General features: G+C 36.6%; 1 protein-coding gene across 1 annotated transcript in view; it reads left to right on the plus strand.

Annotated features, from left to right (window-relative positions):
- Positions 1-683: 683 nt before the first annotated feature.
- The window catches only part of LOC117172999 (ankyrin-1-like), a 42260-nt gene continuing 18760 nt past the window's right edge, over positions 684-24183 (plus strand). Inside the window, exon 1 of the mRNA XM_033361344.1 lies at positions 684-771. The gene's annotated coding sequence lies outside the window, so the exon portion shown is untranslated. The remainder of the gene's footprint in view (positions 772-24183) is intronic.

Here is a 24183-nt window from a genome sequence, read left to right on the forward strand (position 1 = left end):
TTTAAAAAACTTCTAATTTTTAATTTTTTAACCTTTAAAACAGCATTTAAAAATTATTTAAATAAAAATATATGCTGAAAAATTAAAAGTCTAAAATGGAAAATTTTTCAAGTGAAAGATTTTCGAATGAAGCATTCTAAACTAAATGTTATAAGAATTTATAAATATCTTAATTTAGGAGATTATTTAGAAACCGTTGAAATCGAAGTTGGATAAAATTTTTATTCTAAGAATTTTGTATAATTCCCGGTCAAAAAATAAATTCACTGTCATTTCTCGGTTTTCCTCAGTTCTATAAAATTCCCGATCGTTTTCCATGATTCCCACTTGAATTCAATTTCATTTTATTTGACACAAATATGTCACTTTTTGTCCGCAGAAAGAGGTTATGTAACACATAACCTAAAATAATAGTTAATCCATATTTTCCTTTAGTGATCTTCAACATTATTATAATACATTTGATTGGGATTCAAATATTTCTACACCTCAAAAGTACAAGAAATTTTTATTCTTACATTTTACATTTTCAAATCCCTTATGTTTGCCGCCTTACTTATCCAACATGGAGAAATTAAGCGGTGGGTCCTTATTGGTGCGGTTTTTTTTACTTGCGCGTGACTAGACCATGTATTTATTAGATCATGGTCTATACCTATCTTCCTTCTACGTTTCTAACAGTGTTGACACGGAGAAGGAAGAGTATATGGCAATCTGAAATTTTACAGAATAGATAGTTCAAAAGTTTGAGATTCCGCTTGTAGTTCCTCTGTAAGACATATCACATTTTATTTAAACGGCTGCCTAGCAATAAGTGATAGATCGTAATCGTGAGGTTAGAAATCTTGTGGAATATCGAGCGTTGCTTATACGATGCCGGCAATAAGCACTACGGGAATTTGCAGGAATATCCGTCGCCTGCACACTATCTCTTCTCTATTTTCAATTTCTCTAATACTCCAACAGTGCCAGCAGAGAACTACCAGCATCGTGTTACTACACCAAAGCTTAAATAATATTCAAGGAAAGAAGTTCCAGGAAGCTTGAATATAATTTTTCTGTATCCGCGAAGGTCGCTAAAAGTCATACAATGTTCTTGGAGTTTCTCTTCCTATTGTGGTAGGCACAAAGGAATAGTGGAATATTAATGAGACTTCAAGGTCAATTTTTTTGACATCGATGATTGAACATTGTTGTTTTCGATACATCGGTGTTTTTTTTTAATTTTTGATATCGATGTTTTTGTTTGATCACTTATTAGGTATTTTCACTTCAACCATCAGCTAACTTCGGTTTGTTAAAAGTTGATGGGAAAATAGTGGATCAAGTGCATGGAACAAAACTTTATTTCTGTAATATATTTATAATTAATAATCATTATTATTATTTCATTAAATAGTAATTAGAAAATAAAAACTATTTTTCAAATACATTTATATAGCACAAAATTAGCTTTTACAAAGATATTAGCAAAGTAGGGCAAAAATGAGCCGAGTCCCATCCATTTGGTATCTTGTTTTTCCCTCAGCAATCTACGAAGTGAAGTTAGCTGTTGATTGAAGTGAAAATACCTAATTGGACATCCCCTATTTAAAAAAGTCAGGAATCTTAACAGAATAATGGTCAGAAAAGTTCTGATGATTTCTGAACTTCCTGACGAGTCCGTTTCTGAAGAAATGCTAATTTACATCGTATCAGGTAGTTCATTGGCTAGAACCACAGGTAGGCTAACTGAAATGGATTCATAATCAATTTTTTCTGATTAGTATGTTTTTTCACTGCAATCATCAGCTAACTTCACGTCGTAGTTTGCTGAGGGGAAAACAACGTACCAAATGCATGGGAATTAGTTCATTTTTGCCCTATTTTGCTAATATCCTTGTGAAAGCTAGTTTTCTTCATATAAGTGTTTTTGAAAAAATATTTTTGATTTTTTAATTACTATTTAATGAAATAATAAAATGATTATTATTAATTACGAAGTTATTACATAAATAAAGTTTTGGTTCCCCCGGATTTTTTTCTAGAATAATAAATATTTTGCATTCAAAATCTGGAAAATGATAGCGAACATGCTAACGGACATCCTCGCACTCTTCTTTTGTGTTTTTTTTTTTTTTATCAAGAAATGTTTGATATTGCTAACAACATGTGTGTATATTTCGAGGTTATGTGTGTAACAATTCACCCGAGCGTTAATTCCAAACTACACAATATTTTTGGACGAAAACTTTGGACTTACAAATAAACATAGTAACTAATCTCTCGGAACGAACCTTGTTTGCAGGCAATCAAAAAAGTTTATTTCATAAATAATTTCCAGATTATCGGAAAGGCAGATATGAAAACCGACGTAACCTCAAAATAATGCATATGCATAAATATTTTATTTAGCACAATAATTTTTTTAATGTTACCATCCCTCAAAAAAGAGTCCGGGGACTCCGTTATTATATTTTATAGCATCTCCGAATTCAGATTTTTTAAATTTTCATTTTTGTGGGAAGAAAACCGGGGAAACTGTAAGTATCACATGCCCTTAACGAAGTGAAACTCGCTGATGGTTAAATTGAAAATACCTTCTACTGTAAATACATTTTAAGAGTTGAGAGCTCAGAATATGTAGGTTTCAAAGATTTGAGATACTTAAAAATTTTTCTAAAAAATTAGAATAAGTATAATGTATCTTGCAAAGAGAAAGAGATACGTCAAAACGGGCAAAACTTTCAGATTCATTTAGTATATAAATATTAATTAAATGTAAGTAAAAAGAGAATATTCATAAGTAAATATAATTTTTTGATGAAAAATTAATTTTAATACCCAGGTCCGTAAATCAATTAAATATTTTCCGGGTCTGGAGGTCAGACCATGTTTACTACATGTTTTTTGGGATCGCCGAATCCGAGGTACAAAAAATCTCATAAAAAATTCTAGCACGTCAGGGTTTTAATTTTCAAGTAAACTCGTGAAATTTATTCATTCGACTTACGTGTGTCTGCATCCAAGGCACCTTGCGGTGACGGCGGGCAACGGAGTGAGCCTGTGATCCGGCTAGGTCCTTGGATTACTACCCTGATTCCGTCTCTGGACAAACTGATTTTTGTTTAATATAGGCCAGGCGTTTCCACAGTCCAAAGGTGCAGCGTGACTTAAGATCGCTCGGACTTGTTCAAGATCTACCAATTTTTTTTCGACGGAAAACTGAGAGGAAATTTATGACCCCTTCGAAAAGAAATCCCAGTTGGAAGGCCCCAGAGAAACCTTTTTTTCTGGTATAACTGGACAGAGCTTGAAAAAAAAAGTATTCTATTTAAAATATTTAAACTAAGAAATTGCCGATAATTGTTTACAAATGAATGTTTTCGACATTATTAATACTAAATAATTTTTAAAAATACTAATAGTAATAAAAATAAGTGGTCAAAAATAATTTCAAGGCGTTCAGAATTTAAGAGTTTTTTTTCAAATCGAGAATATGTAAATAAAATTATTTCAGCATAAAAGTTCGAAAAAAGAGAAAATTAGAAACTTTAAAAATTGATGATTTAAAATTCAAAGGAATTGAAATTGCATTAGCGCTTTTAAATAAAAATAATTTTTAATTCGATACTACTTAAAAGTATATTGAATGTTTCAAATTCAAAGCTGCTTAAATTGTAGAATTTCAAATTTTCGAAAACACCTTTTCATTCGAAAACACTTTAAAAATAAAAAGTAATTTTTTATTTTTAATAGAAAAGTTTTGAAAAACGCTATCGCAACTGAAGGGGAAAAATTCTTTGCATTGGTATTAACTGATCGTAAAAAATGTAATTTAGTTATTTTTTGTATCTTTTAGATATAATAATATAATCAATTATTTAAGCCCATCTAACGATTTTTAAAACTTTTAGTGTTGAAAAATCTGTTATTATGGATTTTAAAACTGATTATGTTTTTATTATTAGGTAATAGAAACTCAAGGACGCGTTACTTTCTTGCCACTTTTTAATTTAATTTAAAAATTAAATTTTGAATTGTTTATAAACAAAACAATTTTTAGGGAATTTAAATTGTGAGTATAAAAAATTACAATTGCATTGAATATTTTATTTAACAATATTAAAGTAACGAAAACTCAAATTGATTATTTTATTTTATAATACTCAATTTGAACGTGAAGTTTCGAATAGAAATAAGGGTCTTGAGTTTAAGGGCTCCCAGCGGCTAAAAATAAGGTAAAAGGTTTTGACAGTTCAGGGTCAAAACTGAGTAGATACGACCTATTGGCCTGGGATCGCTAGTATATACAGGATCTGCCTTTGGAGGCCCCTGCTATAGGCTCAAGTCAAAACGTTGAAACGTTGAATAGCTTCAATTACAAGATATTTTGAAGTTCATGTTGAAGCCCTAACGTAGGACAAAAAAGCCCTTTATACACAATGTACTATTTTAGGAGGTTATGCCAGAACTTTGACGGTCTGATGTTTTTTTGGTCTTCGAAATCGGATTCAGCGACTCCAAAAACATAATAAACATGGTCTGGCCACCGGACTAAAAAAAATTATTTGGTTTTTGGAGGTTATGTCAGAACCGTGCCGTACTGGAGTTTTTTGGATCTCGGATTTCGATTCAGCGACGATACTTTCGATGTGCACATGCGCAGTGCTATTTGCGCTGTCACCAGGGTTGGCCAGTTACGCGTAACTCGACTATTTTCTACTTTTAATACGTTTTTGGCGTAATATACGTCAAAAACAGTAGAAAACTTCTTTGAGTTACGTTTTCAAGATGGCCGATTTGCAAAACCAGTGTTGACAAGTACATAAACTGATTTTTGAAATATAATATAATTATTAATAATTCTGTAAAATGAGTTATAGTAATTGAAAATAATAATTATGCCTGGGCTGGGAAGAAATACCTAATATAATGGAATTCCATGGAAGGATTAGTTATTCGACTGAAAGAAAGGACAGAAAACTTTCGCAAAGTGTCGTTTGATTTTTTCGATAATAATTATGGATCATTGCATAAGATTATATATGTAATTATGCAGGGTCGCTCTAAGTAAAACCTCAAACTGCTTGAAGATTTATTCAAATTTATAGTTTTTTAACTTTGGTATTTGCTACGAGATTTACGAGACAAATACAATAAATAATATACCTAGGCTACAAGCCCATGGAAAAAATTAGGTGGTCATATGACCCAGCAAGACTTATGTTCAGACGGATGCTCCTATATCAAAAAGTAACTTTAAGCACTATGCCGTCAGTTTTGAGCGTTATAGGTGAGCACAGGTGAAATTGAATTTTACACGTGTATGTGGTGAATTACGGCCATTTAGTTTTGTACGGCTTTCTTCCCAGTGATAGATCCTTTAGAAAAAATGACAAAAAACCTAGTGCCGTGCCAAAGTAGTCGTTCCGGAGTTTAAGAACATTTTTTAATTCTGCCACAATTTTTGAAACAATACGGGTAATTTATTACTGTACGGCATTTGTGTAATTCGCTTTGTATACTTATGCAGTTCCATTATTCAGCAAAGCCGTATGTATTTTCAACTTCAGAGGTTGAGAAACCAAGGGTTTTTACTCTTACCCCTAATTAGTATAGGGGTTGGTCATTTGAAGCAACATAAAATGTAGTGATTTTGAAAGTATTTTATAAATAGATGACATTTTTCGACATGTCGTAAATTTTTTATGGAACATATGGGTCTGGGGTAAATAACTGTCTGCGAAAAAAGCGACTTTAAGGACATGTCACGAGGGGGTCACGTGACCAAACCTGGTCCTCAATTTTTCTTTCCCAACTTACGTCTAAACGAAATGAGGTATCGCTCTGAAAATTTGGGAAATGAAAGAGAAGGTTATAAAGTCTATGTCTCTGCTTTGTTCCAGTGCAAGTTTTGAAAAAAATGAAGAAAATACAAGTGCAAGTTTTATTCCCAACTTACGTCCACACGAAATCAGATATCGTGTTAAAAATTTGGCACGCAGAAATGTTGTCTCTAGTCCTAAATAATTCGAATTTTGAAAAAAGTTTTTTTTTTTAATTACTATTTTGGAGCAATATCCACCGTGCTGTAAACCACTGGATACAATTTTCAAATTTGTCAATGGGCTAGTTATGAGGTTTATATTTATCAAAGTAGGATAAAACAATAAAAATCGCTCACGAAGATTATGCACAAATAATGCAAAAACTAATGTTTGCACTTGAAATGCAAATAAACAAATTTAGTCTGACATACGTATCAGCTGTATCAAAGCAGCACTATCTCAGCAAGTAGACAACTTTGCACTTCCACGGGCCTGTGGGTAAAACAGATTGCATGATTACCGACAGAGAAAACTAGAAGTCAAACTTCTGCTGTAAAGTCTAAAAGCGCCCGTCGATAACACCGGTACACAAAAAAAGTGGTCTGTCCGACAGACTACACTAGCATATCTATATGTTTTTGGGATCGTTGAATTCGAATTCGGTGTCCAAATAACCAAGTTGGCTCGTATTTTTCTGAAAAACCGAGAAAATAGACGTAAAATCGACAAAAACAGCGATTTTTCGTGTATACTTTTGCAACAAAAAAAATTTTCATGTCCGGTGAAAAATGAAAAATAGAGGTAAAATCGACGAAAACAGCGGTTTTTCGTGCATATTTTTGCAAAAAAAAAAAATATACATATCTTCATTCTCGGTTGACTTATCCAGCATATATTTATGTTTTTGGGGTCACTGATTCTGAATCTGGGGTTCAAATAACCCAGTTGGCTCATATTTGATCGAAAAACGCAAAATTATAAATAAGATCGACGAAAACCTTTACCTTCCTCGACTGGGATTGTCCCTCACTGTAGATTCCCTTTGCGTCTCACGTTTCGGAGCTTTTAATTTGCGTTAGTCTCCTTGCATGGCATTAGTAGGATTTTTAAAAAATAAGTTTCATTTACTTTTAGCGTTACCCAGGAACAACGACGTGGACATAGTAAATTCTGTTCCCTTTGGGGTGCTTTATTACCGTAAGTCCCCTTGCCTCTCACGCTTATAAGGTTCTTTTATTTTTATTTATATCGCTTTTATCGAACCCTTTTGTCCTCAAAAGACCTACATAGTGGGTTTCGCTTTCGTTTGATACCTTTATTGACTTGATCTCGTTTTAAACTCCAACAGTAGTTAGCCATCATGTTGATATCCCAACATCCCTGATATCGCATCTCCATCTCTTTTATATCCTGGTGGAAACGTTCGCCTTGCTCTTCACTAAAGTCTCCCAGGTTGTCTGGAAACTTATTTATATGCGAATGAAGAAAATGTAGCTTCAAATTCATAAGGCAGCCTAGTTTACCAAAGTTTGTTACCATTTCTGAAACCACATTTTGATAGCCTGGACTTTTCTTATTACCTAAAAAATTTTTTACAACCTTTTTAAAACTAAGCCAGGCATCTTTTTCAGTGCCAGACATTTTTGTAATGAATTCTGGATCCTGCAACATTTTTCTTACCTGCGATCCATCGAAGAACCCCTCTTTTAATTTTGCTTCGGAAAGTTGTGGAAATTGATTTTCCAAATACGCATAGCAATCCCCATCCTTGTCAAGCGCTTTGACAAACTGTTTCATAAAACCCAGCTTTATATGAAGGGGTGGAATCAAAACTTCTTTTGGGTCAACTAGAGGATCTTCAATTATATTTTTTGTCCTTGCTCAAACGATGTTCTTTTTGGTCGTCTTTTTTTTTTTAATGAACGCGATCTCGACTGTCCCATAAGCACAAGTAACAAGGTGTTTTTGTATCAGCATGATGGCAGACTACTGTTGGAGTTTAAAACGAGATCAAGTCGATCAAGGTACCAAACGAAAGCGAAACACACTACGTAGGTCTTTTGAGGACAGAAGTGTTCGATACAAGCGATATAAAGAAAAATAAAAGAACCCTATAAGCGTGAGAGACAACTGGACTCACGGTAATAAAGCACCCCAAATGGAACAGATTTTACTAAGTCCACGTCGTTCTTCCTGGGTAACGTTAAAAGTAAATAAAACTTATTTACAAAAAATACTACTATTGCCATGCAAGGAGACTAACGCAAATTAAAAACTCCGAAACGTGAGACGCAAAGGGAATCTACAGTGAACGACAATCCCATTCGAGGAAGGTAAAGGTTTGAAGGTTTTCGTCGATCTTATGTCTAATTTTGCGTTTTTCGATCAAATATGAGCCAACTGGGTTATTCGAACACCGGATTCAGAATCAGTGACCCCAAAAACTTAAGTATGTGCTGGATAAGTCCACCGGGGATGAAGATATATTCTTTTTGCAAAAATATTCACGAAAAACCGCTGTTTTCGTCCAGTTTACCTCTATTTTTGCATTTTTCGAGAAAATATGAGCCAACTGAGTTATTTTTGCCCCGGATTCGGATTCAGCGACCCCAAAAACATAAGGATATGTTGATTTAGACCAGACATGTCCAAGCTGGATAAATTCCCGCCAATATAATGGTTTTCACTTTTTTGATATATAATAAATTACGTTCCATCTCAAATGAATGGCATTGATATTTTAATTTATTATTAAATATTACAGTGCAAAATATGTAAATGCCGTACAGTAATTAATAACCATAAGGAACACTACAAACGTGGTGTTCCTTATGGTTTTGCCAATACTGATACAGTTTCAAAATGTTCAGATGATTAGGGATTATTTCCTGGCGAATGAAATGTGAAAAAGTACCATAATCATGTGATCATTTCCGAATACTCAACTTCGAATGGCTCTAACTCCCTGAAAATAAATTATGAAAATTCTGAAAAATATATGGTGTCTTTGATCCTTTTTGTGCACTATGGGGAAAATTAGAGGCAAAAAGAATCATTTGTTAATAAGTCATTAATAAAAACGCAGGGGGGTGTATTCTCTAAAACTAATGCACGTACAGATATTATTCTTGAAGCAACTTATACATTTTTGGCTCCTGACAGTATTGTATGTATTGTAAATAAACAAAAAGTTGAACTTGAATGCTTAACAAATTATTTTTTTCTTAGAAAAATACAAAAGCCTTTTTATAATCGAGGCAACCGCATTCTCAGTGGGGCACTTTGCTGGCGCTACTGCTACGCGTGCAATATGACCTCTTATACTCAGGCTGTTTACAGTGCCTAAGGGACCGTACTTAAATTACGTAACAGTTGAATGGGGTGGAAGCATGGACATAGGAAACACGGGACTAGGCATTCCATCCAAACTTGGTTAAGCGGGGTTGAATCCACGGGAGGGGGGAGAATGCCATGAGTGGAGAGAGCCGCCATCTTACGATGTGCCATTCGATTATGCGCACGAGTATTTTTGCCGACAAACTGTGCATGAAAATATAAACATGTGGGCGCTGCCATATTTGTCGCGGGACATCAAAAGGTGACGGACCTCCCCCCCCCCCCCTCATTACATCACCGCCGCAATGGCATACCTAGTCCTTTGTTTCCTACGGCCATAGGTGGAAGGGATTATGATATTCTGGTACGGAAGGGGGGGGGGGGTTCTTCATTCGTGTACTAAATTTTTGAAATTCGTAAATGAAACAATAATTTAAACTAATTCTACAGAAATTGATCTTCAATTATCAATGGCCAGGAACAAATATCGAACCGTTTTTTTTTTAAATAAACTACTTCGTAGAAAATTCACTTGTTTGAAATTAATATTTTGGTGTTAGATAAGTGAACTCCATCTTCCTTAGATAAAAATGCAACTGTTTGATTTAAAATTCATCAATCTTGTTAAAAAGTAATCCTTTTTGGTTGACTATTCAACTATTTGTTTGAAAATTTTTTTATTAATTTTTTTTAATAAAAAAAAACATAGAAAAAAACTTTTATATTCTAGTAGAAGCTGCATCTTTCTTAGATAATAATGCAATTTTCTTGTTAAAAATTCAACAATATTGTTAAAAAGTCATTCTTTATGGTTGAAAATTCAACTGTTTAGTTGAAAATTCAACTATTTTTTACAAAATTTACTTGTGTAAAATTCATATTTCAGTAGAAGTTTCATCTAATAATTCGTATTTCAGTAGAAGTTTCATCTAAAACTGAAACTGGTTGGTTGAAAATTTAACAATTCTGTTAAAAAATCATCCTTTTTAGTCGAAAACTCAAATGGTTTGTTAAAAATTGTCCTGCCGGTTCGAATAAGGACACATAAACAAATTTCGCCGGAAGTGGAAAGACACCTAGAGGCTTTTAAACAATATTTTCGAATTTTACTTTTTTTAAACTATATCTAGATGTAGAATTTCATTGCGCATATTTTTTCACCTAGGCAAAATTTGTAGCTTTTTTAGTTTTCTAATTAAAGCCAAAAACTGTTTTTTTTGTATAAATCAGTTTTAATTCGTTTTTCACTTCAGCTCCTGCTCAGTCAGTCAGTTTTTAGGATTTTTTAATAAAATATTCAGGGAGTGTAGTTCGAAATGTCCTTCGAATGATATACTAAAAGTAATTTAAACATTTATTTTTTTAAATTGTAATTTTTTTGTTGATGCGTGCCGCTAATCGGACTTATCTAATTTCCAGCATTTCATTTTATCGAGCGCATTTTGAGCAAAAAAAAACTTTCAGCGAGAAAGTTGTTAACAGCAGTACAAAGAAGTTTTCTGGAAAATTTTAACCCAATCGAATCTGGTTGCAAATTTGAGTCTCTTCATAGGAAATTGACTTCTTGTTTAACTCATCTTTTAATGTTGAAAAGTCAAACTTAATTTTTTTTTCTATACAAATTCTAATAAATTTTTTTTAAATTTGTCTTTTAAATTAAAAAATGTTTCTGTTTGGTTGAAAATTAATCTTCTTTGCTTGAAGATTCAACTATTTTGTTTGACTCTCTTTGTTGAGATATAACTTTTTGTCGAAGTTTAATATTTTTAGTAGAAAATTCATGTCTTCAATTGAAAGTCTGATTCTTTTGTTGAAAATTGATCTTTTTTATAATTAAAAATTTAACTGCGTGGGTAAAAAAAGAACTATTTTGTTGCAAATTATTTTTTTATCGCTGAAAATTCATATTTTCTGGTTAAAAATTTAATTTTTGTACTGAAAAATCTTTATTTATTAAAAGTTCGTTTTTTGGGGATAAAATTAATTTTTTTAAATGAAATTTCATCTTTGTTCGGTTAAAATATCAACTAAAACAGTTTTTTGTTGAGAATTATGTTTTTCGGTTGAAAATGTAATTATTTTTCGAAATTTTTTATTTTGCTGAAAATTCAACTATTTGGTTAAAAGGTCATCTTTTATGGTAGAATACTAATTTTGTTTAAAAAATAAGTAAGTAAATTTGAATATTTTTTTCATAATTTATTTTCAGTAACTTAGAGCCATTCAAAGTTGAGTATTCGGAAATCAATATATTATTATGGTACTTTTTCACCTTTCATTCGCCCGAAAATAATCGCTAATCGTCTGAACATTTTGAAATTCTGTATCAGTATTGCCAAAACCTTCACCTGAAACACGCATATTGTCTCATACTTTTAAGATTTTTTCTGATGAAATTTTCATGAAAATCTGTACAAAAATCGAGGTGCCTATATTTTTTGGACAAATAGTAGGCGTATAAAATAATATTTGAACGATCCCGAAAGGTAACTGCAACGCCCCATTTTTGGTCAAATGGGACATTAGTTGTTTAAAATGGCACAATAAATTCCAATTCGTGGCTTTGTGTGACGCGGTGTGTGTTCTCTACCGATAGAAATCTCAGAGTATTCTCAGGCGAAATAGCCGGGCCCGTTTGAGGATATCTTCAGGTTCGATTTGAATGATTTAGTCTCAGAGATAAAGAGATTTGAGCCCTTTTCTAGGTTCTTTTAGAGATCCTTTTAGTCATATTATGATCCTATTGTATTCGTCACGTACCGGGCGGGCAGAGTTATTTACAGTAGTTGGCCGTCGCCAACCTGACTCCCTTTTTAAAGTTTTCTTCAAATTATTAACACTTTTTTAATTGATGAATTTTCTCATTATACTTATTTATAATTATAACTTATATACTAATCTACTATTTTGGTGTTGATTTCAAAATTGTTATCTGTAGATTCCGAATTATTGTGTTTTAGGCTGTTAACTTTGAAATTAAACAAATCTATTTCTAAATTTTAATCCGAAAGCTTAACAAAGAACCCTTGAGTGTCGGCTATACTGTATTGAGATAGCCTCTCTGCTTGTTATTTGTGATCGAATTCTTATTTCAATCTCAGCCTCTCGGCTTTTTATTTATGATCCTATTTTTATTTTAATTTCGGAAAGGACATTTTAAAGCCTTCAGACCATTAAAAAGAGCTACCTAGGCCTTTAAGTATATCTACCTAAGTGTCGGCGAAAAATTTCTCAGAGCTTCTCAGAGCTTCTCAGAGCTTAAGAATCTTCAGTATATATACTGAATCGGTAGGTTTGGTATAAAACTTGATTTTGTATCTTCATTAGAATTAAAAATAGGGCATCAGTGCTCAGTTGCTCGGAATACTTAATTCTATTAATGTGCGTATAAATAGCGGATACCTCACCGCGACTCTCAAACAAATTCGCAAATGGGGAATTTTTGTCCCTAAGGTTATTAAAAATCCTTACTTAACAAAAACTATGCAGGATTCAGTTATCTGATATTGCCCAGGTATTTTGTGCCAAGAAGACAAAATGTCCATGAAGCCCTTTTTTTCGAAAAGTGAAAATTTGATTTTTCAAGATTCTTTTTTTTGGTAATAAAAAATTGAATTGTGTGTACGTTGTTAGTCTTTTTACATCCAAAATGTGCAGTGAAAAAGTTCTTACAAACTCCTGTGTCAAATTAAAACTGGGTCATCTATAGGTTTTTTTTAACGAAAATAGGGCTACAAAAATAATATCCTCTATATAAGACCCAGGTTTTCTTTAACAATATCTTATAGGCACATCTCAAAGAATCAAAATCTGAATTTGCATAAAAAGATCTCCACCTTTTTTTCTTTTCTCACTTAAAATATTCAGGTAAATTCAAAGAGTAAAAATCCTACAAAGAACTTGCTTTGAGTACGAAGTTTAGGTTGAAGTTGGTTGAAGCTCACCGTGGCCTGTTTTGAATTAATCAATTAAATAATCATTTAAATATGATTCATTTCTAGTTACCTTGTTGGTTTATGACAAATCTGATTTTTCGCGAACTGAATCCGTGAAATTAATTAATTGATTATTTCTAAACAGCAGTGTGACTCCAGAGTCATTTCTAAGTCGAAAATCGAACTGATTTCTCTTTCTATCTCCGAAAGTTAGAAAAAGTAATCCGTTAGACTTTCGACACGGCCCCGGTGTCCCACTCCAGGCATTGTAAGAGGCATCCTTACAAGAAGCTCCACTTCTAATAGCCGCTTCGGAAAATTGCGCAACAGTGATTTCAGTGAAAATAGTCGAGTTCAAATAAGGAATACTAGCACCTCAGGCGGTAAAGCATTTCAAATTCGGTTTAGAATTTATAAAAAAATGACTGCAAATGCACATGAAAATTTGTGCAAATCCATGTGCTTTCGCAGCTGTTTTCATAACTTCAAAACCTATGTTTCAATACTTTCCCGCAAGATGTATTAGCAATCGTTATTCGAATTCGAGCATCTCCCCTACCGATAGAAAGATCTGAGTATTCTCAAGCGAAATAGCCTGGCCCATTTGGGTCTATACGCAGAGTAGATTCGAATGATTTAGTCTCTGAGATAGTCTGAGAGATTTGGGTCCTTTTAAAGGTCCGTTTAGTGGCCCTTTCAAGAGTGATGCGACGGTAATATATTGTTCCTTTTGTATTCGTCACGTACCGCGCGGGCAGAGTTATTTACAGTAGTTGGCCGTCGCTGACCCGACTCTCCCTTTTTAAATTTCTCTTCAAATTATTAACACTTTTTTTTTAATTGATGAATTTTCTCATTATACTTATTTATAATTATAACTTATATACTAATATACAATTTTCTAGTTGAATTAAAAAATGTTGTCTTTTTTGGCGTATCTCATTCCATTTACGAGAAACGTTTTATTAATTCCAATTTTGAGCATTTAAAAAAAAAGTTAGATATCTGAAATCATCGAAACCCGTAGATTCAGAATTATTATGTTTTAGGCTGTTAACTATGAAATTTAAAAAATCTACTTCAAAATTTTTATCCGAAAGCTTAACAAAGGACCATTGACTGTCGGCTACTCTATTGGTATAGCCTGTCTGCTTGTTATTTATGATCGTATTTCTATTTTAATTTCGGAAAGGATATTTTAAAGCCTTTAAAACATTTAAAAGAGCTACCTGAAGCTTTAAATATATCTACCTGAGTGTCTGCGGAGAATTTCTCTAAGCTTCTCTGACCTTAGAGAATCTTTAGAATATACTCAGAGATTTCTATCGGTAGGGTCATTTTGAATAGCTGCGGCATCTTTATATTAAACTAGGCATGAGCTGAAAGGATGCTTATGCCGTGTATTTGATTTCAATGGATATACCCAATCGCACCCTCCAGATTTTAGCGTTTACCCTAATAGCCCGAAACGTGCGTAAATATGTAAAATTTGTGCCCGTTTAGAGTATTCCAGGAGCGCCAAGGAACGTCCCACTAGCACCTGACGGAGACTTACTGTTATTTTTGAGTTTTGAATATCGCATGTACTATAGTATGACATCCATATATATTATAACCTGATATAGATTGTTACCTATCTCTTAAAATTTACGCGATATTTATTGTCAATAATAATAATAACCTAGTCCCCTTAAGGTTGTATGTAAAACAATCAATCTCTGGTTGAATTTAAAAAAGAGCTATATTTAAATAGGATAATTATTCATATGCTAAATTAATTTCAAATTAGTGCTGCTTTAAAATACAAATTTAAAAAAAAAATATCAAGTTTTTCCACCTCGTAGTTTCATAGCTACAGCTTGTTTGCTGTACCATGCTATACAAACGCACGTGAGAGTTGATCAGCGATGGTTAAGTTTAAATTACGACGTTGCACGATCTACGAGTCTGCCGCTGGCATAGTAGTGGTAACTATACGTATACGTCCGTGCTAACTATACTAACTATACGTCCGTGAAATTTGTTCAATATAGTATGGCTTGACGGCGCCCCACGGTAATGGTCCGGAACTAAAGTTGAAGGTCTAAAAGCGCGCCCTGTGGACCTAACTGTTAAGGGGGGTGACCCATGTAACGGCTTTAAAAAATCGACATTTTTGCGTAAATGGAAGCTAGTCGTCCCAAAAACATGTTATGAAAGTTTTAGAGTCGCAACAGCCTTCTTTAAACCTTAAAAGGTGCCTGGCGCTAGCCTGCCGATGCTGCCTTTTTTTCAACATGTAAATCTTTAAACGCGTTTTTCTCAGTTTCATATTTTTCAAAACTGCCCGCAAGATAACTCAAAATGTATTTGACCGATTTAGTTCTCCTTGCATACACATATAGTTGAAATGATTATCTTCTGTGTGATATTTATGGCTGAAAAAATTTATTTGTTAGTTGAAAAGTGCCTTTATAAACAATAAAAGTTGTGAAAAGATTCGTTATATTCTTCATCCCCCAAAAAATTCCGAAAAATACGCTTATTTTTGATGTGTTACATGGGTCGCCCCCCTCAACGTTCGGGAACTAAATTGAGAATGGTTCACGCTGCTATCTACTCGATGAAATGGACTGCAGTTTAGGACTTTCTTCAAGTCCTAACTTATGTCTGTGGTGCCGGAGTTTCCCATGTCCTATATACATTTCTGTTAGGACTTTGACTTCATTCATCCCGAGCTTAAGTATTTCCTTCGCTCGATGAGGGTTTAGCTTTGAGCCCAAGAGTGTCTTAGCTTGTCTGCAGCCAGAGACCGCATCCCACTCATTTTGATGTTCCTCGGTCAACCAACTGTTAATATCTTCACTGACCAACCTACTGGAAATGCCTAAAACTGGCTCAGTTCCAGAAAAATTTCTCTTTGCTGCTAGCTTTGCTAGCATGTCCGATATCTCATTGCCACTAATGCCACTGTGTCCAGGGATCCAGAGCAGAGTGACCCGGTTATCTGTCGCTAGCTTATTCAGTTGCTTAAAGCACTCCCATACTAGTAGCGACGTGGTCTTTTTTCCATTCAGAGCCATTATAGCAGCCCTGCTATCTGAGCAGATGCGAATGTTTCTTTTTCCGCCATACTCCATTGCCTTATAGGACCCCATCGCAATTGTGAAACCCATTCCGTTCCTTCTACGATATATACTTGCTCCAGCCTTCTCCTTGTTCCTGGAGCCATTTGTAAACCAGTTGTCCCCATCACTGGGCAGGTGTGCCTCACAGCCCATTCCTGTTTCGTAGATAGACTAACTCGGTATTTCTTGTCGAAGAGGTAGCAACATGTAGAGAATTTGTCCCTGAGCATGCTCAGTGTCGGCCTCCTCGTGATGTCGATTGGTATCCGCATAACTGTCCAGATGCTGCTATCGTTTACCATATTTAATCTCCAGGCCGCCTTTGCAGTTACGGTCTTTATGGTGAGATGGACGGGCTCCAAACCTATTAGTGCCTGGTCCACCAGACGAATGTCGCATAGGTTAGTCTGGATCGCAGGATCGCTGTGTAAATCCACAAAAGTGTCTCCGGTTTCAAGCCCCAGCTTTTCCCTATGGCTCTTCTACAGAGCCAAAGAGACGCTACTAGCTTCTTGCACTTGTTTTCCAGGTGCTCGTTCCATGACAGCTTCTTATACAGGATGACTTCTAGATATTTGGCTTGTCCTTTGATTTCGAGTTTTTTTCCAACCAATTTCAATGTACTCGTGGTTCCCCACTTGTACCTTCTGGTGAACACAACTGCATCCGTCTTACTCGGATTGACTGATAGTCCAGTCCTCTTACACCATGACTCTACTATTCTTAGTGCTTACTGCATTGCTCCGAAGAGCGCATCCAGATGCTGACCGCGCACGATAACCAATATATCGTCAGCATAGCCTATAACTTTAGGGCCCTGACTCGTGAGTAGATGAAGCAATTCATCCACTACCAGGCACCACAGCAAGGGTGATCGAACACCCCCCTGCGGACATCCGGAGTCAACGGTTCCACATAAGGTGGTGTCACCCTTAGTCGTGGTTAGATTCCTTTTAGCCAACATGCGGCAGGTCCATTTCACGACTACACTAGGCACCCCGTGTGCGATCATGGCCGCCCTGATCACGTCTCTAGAGGTGTAGTTAAAGGCTCTTTCGATGTCCATGAAGGTTCCAATCTCTAGACCTATCTGCTTTAGTTGTCCTTCAATTAGGTTAGCTACAGTGCTTAGGGCCGTCTCAGTCGAGTAACAAGCCCTATAGGTGTGTTGTTGCTTGTGAACAGGACTACTTGAGAAGACCTTATCGCGGATATATCTGTCCATGAGTCTTTCCACTCTTTTTAGTAGGAAAAATTTAAGGCTAATGGGTGGGTAATCCTTGGGTGAAGTATAACTGATCCTGCCTGCCTTCGGAATAAAGACTACGCTCGCATCCCTCCATGCCGCCGGAACATAACCCAACGTTAGCTAGCCCTAGCAAGTCTCAAAAACAGTCCAATGATGATCTCACCAGCCCTCTGTAATAGGTCTGGATATATACCATCCGGACCGGGAGACTTGTCAGAACTGAAGGGCTTCAGGGCACACCTGACCCTGGCTGGGGTTACAATCTCGCTGGCTAGGCGCCGTTTCGGGCCCAGTTGTGCCACAGGCGGATTTTATTGCCTCGGAGGTGCCGTATTGCACTCCTATACTCATCCCTCATCGATGTGAATGAAGTCTATAGTTCCTTCGTTTTCCCAGAACTGGCACGCCTGAATCTCTCTCTGGTTTGCCTGCGAAGCTCTTCGAGTTTCGCGTTTTACCAGTGTATATCTCTAGTCTTTCGGACTTTTGAAGGCCGACAATTACTTCCATAAGAGGATTTGAGGGCTTCCATGAAAATGTCGGCCGCCTTCTCCAGGGTATCCACGTCTCTAATTGACCTGGGCATCCCTGAGAGTGTTTCTTAATTCTGTGAAAAACTGACCCCAGTCCGTTCTTCTTGGATTTCTGACCGAATTACGAAACGTCAGGGTGTTCCCCGTATTAAGAATGTATAAATCAGTGGTCCCTGTAACAAAAATCAGCCCCTCCCCCTAAGCCCCTAATATTATCTCGAGCTAACCAGGGTTCCTGGATTAGTGAGATACCTGTGTGCCTCATAGCCAAGCCCCTCTGCAAAACTTCAGAGGAGCCTTTACTAGGATGCAAGTTAATCTGTGTAACGGTTAGACCGAGAACAATCATTTAGGTCTGATCCTGATCTTCCTGTCCACCGACAGGCTCCCCTGCCCCTGGCTGGCCACTTTGAAGTTGACCTATTCATAAAGGTAGAAGGGCCTGTTGTTGAAGGCCGCAAGGACCCTCGCCTGTGACTCAGGAATTAGTAAAACTAGGAGATGTTTAACTTCTCCAGCTGTGTCCTCTTCCTGAGGCCTATCGTGCCTGACGATCCGCCAAGACGCTGTCTTAAGTGACGGGTTGAATCCTTCCAGTCGACGGAGAACCACATGCGGGTCCATTAGTTTACCTGGGAACCATGCCTTAGCCTTAACTATCTTCTAGAGGAACTCAGCCCCACTCAGCTTAAGAGATGCTTCTTCCCAGGGCCTTGTCTCCGCCAGAAACTTGTGTAGCAAAGCTTTAGCCTCTGAGCCAGCTGCCACATATACAAAGATCCCTCCCCTGCTGAAATGGGTTTTTAATTTTGGCCATTGATCTTGGGACACTCTTTCGAGCACCCTCCAGGTAGCCTACCTGAGGAGCTCTAATTGCTCTGTGGTGTGCAGCGAGTCCGGGTATCTCGCATCCATCACCACCTCAGTCATGGGGTCAGTCCTCTACGCGGCCGTCCGTCCAACCCCCAACGACTCCCTGTTCGTCGGCTGCTGGGCCAGCTTATGCCTCTTAAAAGGCTTGGTCTCCCCCGGTGGGGTGCCTTCTGAGCCCCTTCCTCGTTTTTCAGCCTCAGTGCTGGTTATTGGCGTTACGATCGCCGATGTGCCAGCTACTGCAGCTGCTGCACTAGTCCGCTGCGCTTGCCTCAGTGTCCTTTTCAGGGAACGGCTGATGCGTTTCTTCTTATTGTGGGACTGATTGGCCACTCCCGTTTCCATAGCCTCACTCAGAGGCGCCGTCACACCCTTAGCTCCTGAAAGAGCTGGGGGCACAGCCGCCTGAGTAAGGCTTGCCGGAGAGACAGATTGGATGAAAGAATTATGCTAGACCCTTTAGGACCCAGCCCCCCCCCCCTCCACCAATTCCCTTTCTCCTTAACCTTTTGGTAATTTTGCGTGTTCCATTTTGGTTCCCACGATTAGCTAGGGAAATAAAAGGTCCGCCCCTGCAGAGCCCCGCATGCAAGGGTAATACTAATTACTGGGGTAGGTCGCCCGGTGTCCCCGATAGGCCGTTAGGCCACCTTCGTAACGCCTAGGTGTCAAAGTGCCATGGGCACGATCACTCTACACGCGTAACTTGGGGGCGGGGGGGGGGGGTCACATTGAGCGCGAAACTCAATGAATACCCGTTCGCAGGCCACCATACCAACGGAGGGCTCTTTCTTGGTCGCTATACGGGCCGCAGGTCATTCCCGTGCCGATTCCAGAAATTCGAGATCGGTCCGGGAGAGACCTTAACCCAGGAATCCAGAAGACCCGTGTTAGGTGGGCTCTTTCACCCTTCTATCACACTACAATCATGCATACCAGGAGAGCCCGTTTATAGGCGTCCTTCTCAAAACACCCAGGAGAGCCCGTTTATAGGGATCCTTTCATCCATGTCCATACGCATGCAGGTCGAGGTCCGTTTGACCCCTATGCCTCACACGCTTAATTCTCCCCACCAACTGCAAGGTAACGAGTCAGGCGGCCCTCATTGTTTACGTTTCTGTCCCCCCGAAATCAGTTCAACGCCATTTGAAGGCAACCCCCGACATGATAAAATTTTTAATAATATAAATGAATCGTGTATCAATTAAATTTTTGGAGACCGGGTCTCCACTTTCGATCACGCAGGTCGCTGAAACAAATCTAGTTACACCTTCTGATAGTGACGTCTCAAAATGTCCAAGGCCCTGGGCAATTCAGTGATCTGACTTCACTGACTTCCATCTCGTGGAATCTACTGCGTCTCTTTGTGCGTTTGCCTACCTATGACGGCCAGCGTAGAAGTTTACAAGTGGGGACTACTTCCCTCCGAGGATTTCGATGCAACGAGTTCCGATCCGACAGGTCCTACTGTATATATTAAAAAGTAATAAAAAGACTAGATTGTAGTTGATATAAAACAGGTATGACCAAGGGTTTCCCTGCCTCGGCTTTTCGCCACTTTTGTTTCTTTTCTTTGAGCGCTTCTCCGATCTTATCCCATCTTCCATTCTCTCAGTCTTGCGCAGAACGACGTCCACGCAGCTACTCGGTTTTAGCGCGTATGTTTATAAATTTGAATTACGCAAATAAATTCTTACTACTCAAGTAATGAAAATTCTATGAAAGTATATCGTGTGTGGAATTGTTTGATATTTTAATGCTTAATATATTTGAAGTATTGTAATTGAAATAAATAATTACAAATCATAATATTAAATTAAGTTATGTGTATGCACTCGGCTTCGATCGCCAAGAAGCCGAGGACGGCCGTGCTCCCACCTCCTCGAGCTCCACCCTAGCAAAGGCGATAAGAGTGGAGTTTGACGAGTTGACAGATTTAATTTCCCAGATATCGTCCGTTGCCATTCCTGATATATAATAAACTTGAAAATTATTATTTTAATTCCACAATCAAAAATGCATCTTAATATATTGAAATATTATTTAATTCAATTCACATGGACTTTTCTGCGAATATTGTGCTTTTAACTATTTGTCAATACACTGAAAATCCCATTTAGTTACGTTTTCGTGCAAGATCCTCAATGACCTTCACTTAAAGCGAACATAAAATTCGCTCACTCCGAACGTAAACATGCAGAGCCCGAATAACTTCAATTGATTCTTCAATTATATTTTATATGTACAAAATTTTACATATATAGTAACTACATAACATAAATCTTAAAGCAAACGCACGTAACACCTGAAACTATCCATAAGTACGCAGCCACGAACCCTAACGGGACAGTTGAATATATATTTTTAATAAAAAAAAAATAATATACACATGAAATAGTTAAAACAACTCAAGCTCGCATTTTTAGCTTAAAAAGTACTGTATTCCTATCGAGCAATTAGAGTAATAAAATGCGTAGACTCGTCAGTGTGGTTGATCACAAGTGAACCCTACCACAGACGCCTTGGAAACGTCAGGTAAGTTTTTCTTGAGTGAATGCTGTTGACCCTATATCTAGCTTGAACTGCAGGAGCGAAACTAAGAGGCAATTGGTTCAGGCCTTCGCGGCTTTGAAGAGTGGGGAGCTGATCGAAAGAAATCCCGCCAAATTGACCTGACTACAAGACCCACGGGTGACGACAGGGCTGGTTGCATCGGCTGCCGGAGAAGAGTCCCTTACGATGTGCTGGAGAAAGTAGACTAGAAGAGTGATTTTTTTACATTTTTCAGCCTGCTAAGCACAAATTTTTTTTACATAAACGTCTTCAAGCTCATTCACGTAGAACACTTTCAGCTTTCATGTGACTGTTGTTTTTTTGCGCTAGCATTTTTTTTTGCTGAGTCGTGAAGCTTCAAAGGCAGATGCCTATGATTTTCTCACCGATAGTAGTTTAGGTCTTTGGTCACCCATCCGACCAGTATCCGCGCCAAACAGTGCTGCACTTCTGTGATCAGAATTCATAGCACACTGACGGGTGAAATTATGGGAACCTGTAGAACGGTGAATGTTTGCCGATGCTGTGCTGAGTCCTTACAGAAGGTTTTTATTATTTTTTTTTTTTTGAAGAAATGGGAACGAGTCTCTTCATTGTCTTCATCACTGATTTCTTTTTCACGAACAGACATGTACTATGATACGTTTTATTTTAATACGCAGTAAAATTTGTATTAAACGCTTACTCTCGAGCCGAAGTGTTGTTGAATTGAGGCCAAAAAAGTTTTATCAAAGAAATTTGTCCCGGTTCGAGGAAATGGATGTGGAAGCCAGGCATGGGTGCGGATTGTGACAAAAAATTGAATTTATATTATAAAAATAAAATAAAAACAAGCTTTTGAGACATTAAGTTTCTGAATAGGGGTAAATAATGTTTGAAGTAATAAGTTAGCCGATTGAGAAGATCTTGCTCCCGAGATATGTATAAATGCTGAAAGAAATTGAAAAAATTAAAAATAAGTTCAAAAAATATCAATGCCGAAAGGTTAAAAATTTTCTTACTACAGTAAGACGACTCGTGGTATTGTCGCGAGTTGGGAACCGAAGCTGTTCTTATTGTCGGCTCGCACTGGCTGGAAGGTAACTAATCAGAGCGTAGTGGCATGATCGTACACATGCACGCGGAACGAGTGGTGCCATGCGGGCCATGCTCGAACGTGCGTCGTTCAAAACAGTACATGAATAACGCGAAAATAAAACAAAAAGTAAAAATAATATCCAGGAACACATTTTTGTGTGCATAATCATCTTGAACATTCTTTATTTCCTATAGCCAGATAGAAATAGTTAAAAAATGAATTTGGAAACTTCAGTAAAATGTTGCATTTAATTAACAATGCAAAAATTTATTTCAAAATTTCAAAAATTTTTGAAATGTATCAAAAATATGGATTTATAAAATACAAGAAAAATGAATCATTTGGTCGATTTCAGTAATTTCAACATTCTTCAATGATAACAAATTTTGAAAATATGGAGTAAATTTGGTCAATTCTATAATTTTTTTGAAATTGATCAATTTTGATGGGTGCAGAGTATTTTAGAAATTGTCCAGTTCTCAATTTTCAAAAAATGTCAACTTCATTAAAACATGTAAAAAATTTAAGAAATTTTTGAAAATCTAAATAATTTTGATAATAATCTCAAAATTCTTACATTTAAGGAGTTTAAAGTGAAGCAGGAGAGTAAATTAATTTTACCCTGTATATGTATGTACTTTTGAAAATAATACATATAAATATACATGCACTAGTAAGGAGACTCTTGATACGGTACTGACTGTGCCGACAAAGCGACGAGCGACAATACCCCGAGTCTTATTGTTGGTTAAAATTGTAACTAATCTTTTTTATCAATTTTGTTTACAATTATCTCAACAAATTATTTTCATTTTATTTTTTAATAATTCTTTATTCTTGTGTATATTTGATCTATCCCTTTTACGGGTTTGATGGCCTCCGCTTCCTGTATATATATTTACATTCAATCCTTAATCTTACTTAACAATTTCTTATATTCTAACGTTGCGCCTTCCTGAACAATCGCAATAATAATAATAATAATAATAATAATAGTTCTAGTAATTCAACAAATAAGCGATCTTCCGAGGCTTCCGTTTCCTCTTACCATAAAAATACATTATCCACGATTTTGAAATAAGCTTTTCGCTATTTACTTTCCTTTTTCAAGATTACCCATTTGACTCTAAACTGTCCCATTGATTTTTCTCACTTCCAATTTCTTCATCCACGTCACTTCCTGTCCATGACCATTCAATATCCAACTTACACAACCATCAACACTTAACTCTCTATCTTCCTCCCATGTACAACTCTCTAGTACATGTGTCCATGACGCAATTTCGTATTCACATACTCTACATATATTCTCCTCTTCATCCGTACAATATCTACAAGCTCTCTCTCCTTCTCCCGTCCTAAACCGTACCACCCTATTCCATTAGTCTTCCTATTTTATTTGTTTGCAAATATTCTGGTTCCGTCAACTCTTTGACTATGATATACCATCTATTGTATCTCGAATCCATAATCATGCTCTATCTCGCTTCTCCTTGCCTTACTAGTAGCTCTAATTATATGCCCTGCCAATCTATAACCTCCTCTTGTATATCACAATTTTTCCCCTTTCTTCCTCCTATTTCGAATCACCTTAATTACCTCTCGTGTTCTTTTTACCCTCTCTTCTTTCCAGCTTCTCTTCAAACCTCCATGCTGTTTTCATTTGTCTAGTTATTATTTTGTCCCTTTCTAATTCTTCCCTTAACATG

The sequence above is a fragment of the Belonocnema kinseyi genome, chromosome 1 (genome assembly GCF_010883055.1).
Source record: "Belonocnema kinseyi isolate 2016_QV_RU_SX_M_011 chromosome 1, B_treatae_v1, whole genome shotgun sequence".
NCBI lineage: Eukaryota > Metazoa > Arthropoda > Insecta > Hymenoptera > Cynipidae > Belonocnema > Belonocnema kinseyi.